Genomic DNA, 7,500 nt, shown 5'->3' with positions numbered 1-7,500 from the left:
GTAGCGCGGCGTCTGCTCTCAGCCTAAGAGGCTTTTGGGAGTGCTCAGGCAAGGGTCAGCCTGCACCCTTGCTGGCAGCACCCAGGGGGAACCAGGACGCTTGCGTCTCCCGCCTTCATTTTCGACACAAGCGCCTGAGGAGGGACACCACCCCTCCCCTTGTGTCAAGAGACCTCCGCACTGGCCTCTGACTGATTCTTAGAACGGACGGAAAGAGTCGGGGCAAGCCTGTCAAAGCTTTGAGCGAATGTCAAAAGCTTTAGACTGCCGCGAACCCTCCGGCTTGCACTGAGACACGAGGTCGATGTGCTAAGCACCCCGGGGCCCCTTTCGCCTGCAGGTCCCGAGCCGCCAACATGTTCTTAGTATCGTGTTCCCCAAACCTGGGTGACGGGCACCACAGGGCGGCAGAGCCATCGCACTTGCCGGGTGCAGAGGAAGGACCGGACTATGTACCATAGCGGCCAACCACTCCCAGAGCCGGTCGTGCGGGGCTCGAGGTCTGCTCTCAACGTCACATGCTTCTGTGAGTGCTCAGGCAAGGGTCAGACCACATCCTTCCTGGCAGCACCCAAAGCAACCAGGCCGCTCGTGTCTCTCGCCTTCATTTTTCGACACAAGCGCCTGAGGAGGGACGCCACCCCTCCCCTTGCGTCAAGAGACCTCCCCACCGGCCTCTGACTGATTCTTAGAACGGACGGAAAGAGTCGGGCAAGCCTGTCAAAGATTTGAGCGTATGTCAAAAGCTTTAGACTTCCGCGAACTCTCTGGCTTGCACTGAGACCCGAGGTCGATGTGCTCAGCACCACGGGGCCCCTTTCGCCTGCAGGTCCCGAGCCGCCAACATGTTCTTAGTATCGTGTTCCCCAAACCTGGGTGACGGGCACCACAGGGCGACAGAGCCATCGCACTTGCGGGTGGCAGAGGAAGGACGGACTATGTACAATAGCGGCCAACGACTCCCAGAGCCGGTTGTGCGGGGCTCGAGGTCTGCTCTCAACATCACATGCTTTTGGATGTGCTCAGGCAAGGGTCAGACCACATCCTTCCTGGCAGCACCCAAAGCAACCAGGCCGCTCGCGTCTCTCGCCTTCATTTTTCGACACAAGCGCCTGAGGAGGGACGCCACCCCTCCCCTTTGCGTCAAGAGACCTCCCCACCGGCCTCTGACTGATTCTTAGAACGGACGGAAAGAGTCGGGCAAGCTGTCAAAGCTTTGAGCGAATGTCAAAAGCTTTAGACTTCCGCGAACTCTCCGGCTTGCACTGAGACGCGAGGTCGATGTGCTAAGCACCACGGGGCCCCTTTCGCCTGCAGGTCCCGAGCCGCCAACATGTTCTTAGTATCGTGTTCTCCAATCCTGGGTGACGGGCACCGCAGGGAGGCAGAGCCATCGCACTTGCCGGGTGCAGAGGAAGGACCGGACTATGTACAATAGCGGCCAACGACTCCCAGAGCCGGTTGTGCGGCGTCTGCTCTCAGCCTAAGAGGCTTCTGGGAGTGCTCAGGCAAGGGTCAGCCTGCACCCTTGCTGGCAGCACCCAGGGGAAACCAGGACGCTTGCATCTCTCGCCTTCATTTTCGACACAAGCGCCTGAGGAGGGACGCCACCCCTCCCCTTGCGTCAAGAGACCTCCCCACCAGCCTCTGACTGATTCTTAGAACGGACGGAAAGAGTCGGGCAAGCTGTCAAAGCTTTGAGCGAATGTCAAAGCTTTAGACTTCCGCGAACTCTCCGGCTTGCACTGAGACGCGAGGTCGATGTGCTAAGCACCACGGGGCCCCTTTCGCCTGCAGGTCCCGAGCCGCCAACATGTTCTTAGTATCGTGTTCTCCAAACCTGGGTGACGGGCACCGCAGGGAGGCAGAGCCATCGCACTTGCCGGGTGGCAGAGGAAGGACCGGACTATGTACAATAGCGGCCAACGACTCCCAGAGCCGGTAGTGCGGCGCCTGCTCTCAGCCTAAGAGGCTTTTGGGAGTGCTCAGGCAAGGGTCAGCCTGCACCCTTGCTGGCAGCACCCAGGGGAACCAGGACGCTTGCATCTCTCGCCTTCATTTTCGACACAAACGCCTGAGGAGGGAAGCCAACCCTCCGTGTGTCAAGAGACCGTCCCCGCCCCGGCCTCCGACTGATTCTTAGAACGGACGGAAAGAGTCAGGCAAGCCTGTTAAGACTTCCGCGAACTCTCCGGCTTGCACTGAGACGCGAGGTCGATGTGCTCAGCACCACGGGGCCCCCCTTCGCCTGCAGGTCCCGAGCCGCCAACATGTTCTAAGTATCGTGTTCCCCAAACCTGGGTGACGAGCACCGCAGGGAGGCAGAGCCATCGCACATGCCGGGTGGCAGAGGAAGGACCGGACTATGTACAATAGCGGCCAACGACTCCCAGAGCCGGTAGTGCGGCGCCTGCTCTCAGCTTAAGAGGCTTTTGGGAGTGCTCAGGCAAGGGTCAGCCTGCACCCTTGCTGGCAGCACCCAGGGGAACCAGGACGCTTGCATCTCTCGCCTTCATTTTCGACACAAACGCCTGAGGAGGGAAGCCAACCCTCCGTGTGTCAAGAGACCGTCCCCGCCCCGGCCTCCGACTGATTCTTAGAACGGACGGAAAGAGTCAGGCAAGCCTGTCAAAGATTTGAGCAGATGTCAAAATCTTTTAAGACTTCCGCGAACTCTCCGGCTTGCACTGAGACCCGAGGTCGATGTGCTCAGCACCACGGGGCCCCTTTCGCCTGCAGGTCCCGAGCCGCCAACATGTTCTAAGTATCGTGTTCCCCAAACCTGGGTGACGAGCACCGCAGGGCGGCAGAGCCATCGCACTTGCCGGGTGGCAGAGGAAGGACCGGACTATGTACAATAGCGGCCAACCACTCCCAGAGCCGGTAGTGCGGCGTGCGAGGTCTGCTCTCAGCGGAAGAGGGTTTTGGGAATGCTCAGGCAAGGGCCAGCCTGCACCCTTCCTGGCCGCTCCCACGGGAACCAGGCTACTTGCAATCCTTTCCCCCAATAGCAAGTGCCTTTTGGAGGGACGGCCGGAGTCAACGTGGGGTTTGCCCGCCCTCCAAAGTGTCAAGAGACCGCCGCACAGGCCTCTGACTGATTCTTAGAACAGGCAGCAAGAGTTGGGTAAGTCTGTCGAAAATTTGACAAAGTGTCAAAAATTAGACTTCCGAGAGCTCTTGGGCATGCACACAGGCCTGTCATTCAAGTGCTCTGCCCGCGGAACCGTTTTTCGGATGCCTTTCAAAGTGGTCCCGCGCCGCCATTTTGTTCTAAAAATCGTGTTCCAGAAATCTCCGGGTACCCCGCCAACCTCACTGTGTCACAATGTCAAGTGGCACTGAATGGGTCTGAATTTCAAATTCGACTGCTTCGCTCTGGAACTCGAACCCGGCAAAACCGTTTGGATTTTTCCCGGTCCAGACTTCCGCGGCAGACAAAGTTAAAGTTTTCGGGCTGCAGACTCAAAACGACATCTGGCCAACCGCCGGGCTCAATTCGCCCAGTTCCTCCGGCACTTCGGAACTCATGTTCGGCATGAGTTTTTGAATCTTTCCCGATGCTTCGGCATTTTCCTCCGCTGACACTTAGAATATTTTTCACACTTGGCCGAAAATTTTTCTAAGTTTTTCTGGTTACTGAATTCTTCTTTTCGGGCATTTTTCTAAGTTTTCTTGGTTACTCATTTCTCATTTTCAAACATTTTTCTAAGTTTTTCTGGTTACTGATTTCTTCTTTTTGGGCATTTTTCTAAGTTTTCTTGGTTACTCATTTCTCATTTTCAAACATTTTTCTAAGTTTTTCTGGATACTCATTTCTCATTTTCAAACATTTTTCTAAGTTTTTCTGGTTACTGATTTCTTCTTTTTGGGCATTTTTCTAAGGTTTCTTGGTTACTCATTTCTCATTTTCAAACATTTTTCTAAGTTTTTCTGGTTACTGATTTCTTCTTTTTGGGCATTTTTCTAAGTTTTCTTGGTTACTCATTTCTCATTTTCAAACATTTTTCTAAGTTTTCTTGGTTACTCATTTTCTCATTTTCAAACATTTTTCTAAGTTTTTCTGGTTACTGATTTCTTCTTTTTGGGCATTTTTCTAAGTTTTCTTGGTTACTCATTTCTCATTTTCAAACATTTTTCTAAGTTTTTCTGGTTACTCATTTCTCATTTTCAAACATTTTTCTAAGTTTTTCTGGTTACTGATTTCTTCTTTTTGGGCATTTTTCTAAGTTTTCTTGGTTACTCATTTCTCATTTTCAAACATTTTTCTAAGTTTTTCTGGTTACTCATTTCTCATTTTCAAACATTTTTCTAAGTTTTTCTGGTTACTCATTTCTGCTTTTCCAACGTTTACTAAGTTTTGCTGGTTACTGAGTTCACACTTTTAAACATTTTCGGGCATTTTTCTACGTTTTTCATGTTACTCATTTAGCACTTTCAGGCACTTTCCTATGCTTTCCTGCTTACTGATTTCACACTTTTAAGCATCTTCGGGCATGTTCCCTAAGTTTTGCAGTTCATTCGTTTGGGACAGTCAGGCAACTTTCCTAAGCTTTCCTGGTAACCGAATTCACATTGTTGAGAACTTTGGAACCCTTCCCTAAGCTGTGCTGGTTACTCACTTTACCTCTTCAGACACTTGCCCCCGTTGTGACAGAGACCACTTCCCGACTCGGGAAATGCACCAAATTCGGCCTGAACTCAGAGGGCAGTCCCCCCTCGAAGGCGTGGAAGTCGGCAGAATCGCCGGGTCAAATCCGGCTGAGCTACCCGGCTTGGAAGCCTCAAAGTCGGTATGAGCTGTCAGGTTCACTCCCATCCCCGTTTGGACCACTTCCCGACTCGGAAATTCACCAAATTCGGCCTGAACTCAGAGGACAGTCCCCCCTCGAAGGCGTGACAGTCGGCAGAACCGCCGGATCAAATCCGGCTGAGCTACCCGGCCCCGAAGCCTCAAAGTCGGTAAGAGCTGTCAGGGTTCACTCCCATCCCCGTTTGGACCACTTCCCGACTCGGGAAATTCACCAAATTCGGCCTGAACTTATACAACAGTCCCCCCTCGAAGGCGTGACAGTCGGCAGAACCGCCGATCAAATCCGGTTGAGCTACCGGCTTGGAAGCCCCAAAGTCGGTAAGAGCTGTCAGGTTCACTCCCATCCCCGTTTGGACCACTTCCCGACTCGGGAAATTCACCAAATTCGGCCTGAACTTATACAACAGTCCCCCCTCGAAGGCGTGACAGTCGCTAGAACCGCCGATCAAATCCGGTTGAGCTACCCGGCTTGGAAGCCCCAAAGTCGGTAAGAGCTGTCAGGTTCACTCCCATCCCCGTTTGGACCACTTCCCGACTTAGGAAATTCACCAAATTCGGCCTGAACTTAGAGGAGAGTCCCCGCTCGAAGGCGTGGAAGTCGGCAGAATCGCCGGGTCAAATCCGACTGAGCTACCCGGCCCCGAAGCCTCAATGTCGGTAAGAGCTGTCAGGTTCACTCCCATCCCCGTTTGGACCACTTCCCGACTCGGGAAATTCACCAAATTCGGCCTGAACTTAGACAACAGTCCCCCTCGAAGCCGTGGCAGTCGCTAGAACCGCCGGATCAAATCCGGTTGAGCTACCCGGCTTGGAAGCCCCAAAGTCGGTATGAGCTGTCAGGTTCACTCCCATCCCCGTTTGGACCACTTCCCGACTTAGGAAAATCACCAAATTCGGCCTGAACTCAGAGGGCAGGCCCCCCTCGAAGGCCAGGCATTCGGCAGAACCGCCGGGTCAAATCCGACTGTGCTACCCGGCCCCAAAGCCTCAAAGTTGGTATGAGCAGTTAGGTTCACTCCCATCCCCGTTTGGACCACTTCCCGACTTAGGAAATTCACCAAATTCGGCCTGAACTTAGAGGAGAGTCCCCGCTCGAAGGCGTGGAAGTCGGCAGAATCGCCGGGTCAAATCCGACTGAGCTACCCGCCCCGAAGCCTCAATGTCGGTAAGAGCTGTCAGGTTCACTCCCATCCCCGTTTGGACCACTTCCCGACTCGGGAAATTCACCAAATTCGGCCTGAACTTAGACAACAGTCCCCCCCTCGAAGCCGTGGCAGTCGCTAGAACCGCCGGGTCAAATCCGGTTGAGCTACCGGCTTGGAAGCCCCAAAGTCGGTATGAGCTGTCAGGTTCACTCCCATCCCCGTTTGGACCACTTCCCGACTTAGGAAAATCACCAAATTCGGCCTGAACTCAGAGGGCAGGCCCCCCTCGAAGGCCAGGCATTCGGCAGAACCGCCGGGTCAAATCCGACTGTGCTACCCGGCCCCAAAGCCTCAAAGTTGGTATGAGCAGTTAGGTTCACTCCCAAACCCGTTGGGACCACTTCCCGACTTAGGAAATTCACCAAATTCGGCCTGAACTTAGACAACAGTCCCCCCCTCGAAGGCGTGACAGTCGGTAGAACCGCCGGGTCAAATCCGGCTGAGCTACCCGATTTGGAAGCCTTCAACACAAAACCCATCCGGCAATGCCACTCAAAAAAGGGCCCAAATTCAGAAACACCCCCTTCAATAGGTACCACTTCCTCGGAGACACTACCGGGACACCGCTCCCCTCGGCGAAAATTAAGCCCCCACCACTGACTGAAGCCAACCGCAGCCCCAACTTCAACGGAGAAATCAGTAACTAATTCAAAAATGCACTTGGTTACTGATTTGTACTGCTTCAAAAATATTCTAAGTGTCGCTGGTTACTGATTTGTACTGCTCCAAAAATTTTCTAAGTGTCACTGGTTACTGATTTGTACTGCTCAAAAATATTCTAAGTGTCGCTGGTTACTGATTTGTACTGCTTCAAAAATATTCTAAGTGTCGCTGGTTACTGATTTGTACTGCTTCAAAAATATTCTAAGTGTCAGGTTACTGATTTGTACTGCTCCAAAAATATTCTAAGTGTCGCTGGTTACTGATTTGTACTGCTTCAAAAATATTCTAAGTGTCGTGGTTACTGATTTGTACTGCTTCAAAAATATTCTAAGTGTCAGGGTTACTGATTTGTACTGCTTCAAAAATATTCTAAGTGTCGCTGGTTACTGATTTGTACTGCTTCAAAAATATTCTAAGTGTCAGTGGTTACTGATTTGTACTGCTTCAAAAATATTCTAAGTGTCGCTGGTTACTGATTTGTACTGCTCCAAAAATATACTAAGTGTCGCTGGTTACTGATTTGTACTGCTTTCAAAAATATTCTAAGTGTCTCGCTGGTTACTGATTTGTACTGCTTCAAAAATATTCTAAGTGTCAGTGGTTACTGATTTGTACTGCTTCAAAAATATTCTAAGTGTCGCTGGTTACTGATTTGTACTGCTTCAAAAATATTCTAAGTGTCGCTGGTTACTGATTTGTACTGATTCAAAATATTCTAAGTGTCAGTGGTTACTGATTTGGTACTGCTTCAAAAATATTCTAAGTGTCGTGGTTACTGATTTGTACTGCGTCAAAAATATTCTAAGTGTCAGTGGTTAC

This window comes from Hemiscyllium ocellatum (assembly GCF_020745735.1).
Source record: "Hemiscyllium ocellatum isolate sHemOce1 chromosome 15 unlocalized genomic scaffold, sHemOce1.pat.X.cur. SUPER_15_unloc_22, whole genome shotgun sequence".
NCBI lineage: Eukaryota > Metazoa > Chordata > Chondrichthyes > Orectolobiformes > Hemiscylliidae > Hemiscyllium > Hemiscyllium ocellatum.
This window is presented reverse-complemented; position numbering follows the sequence as displayed.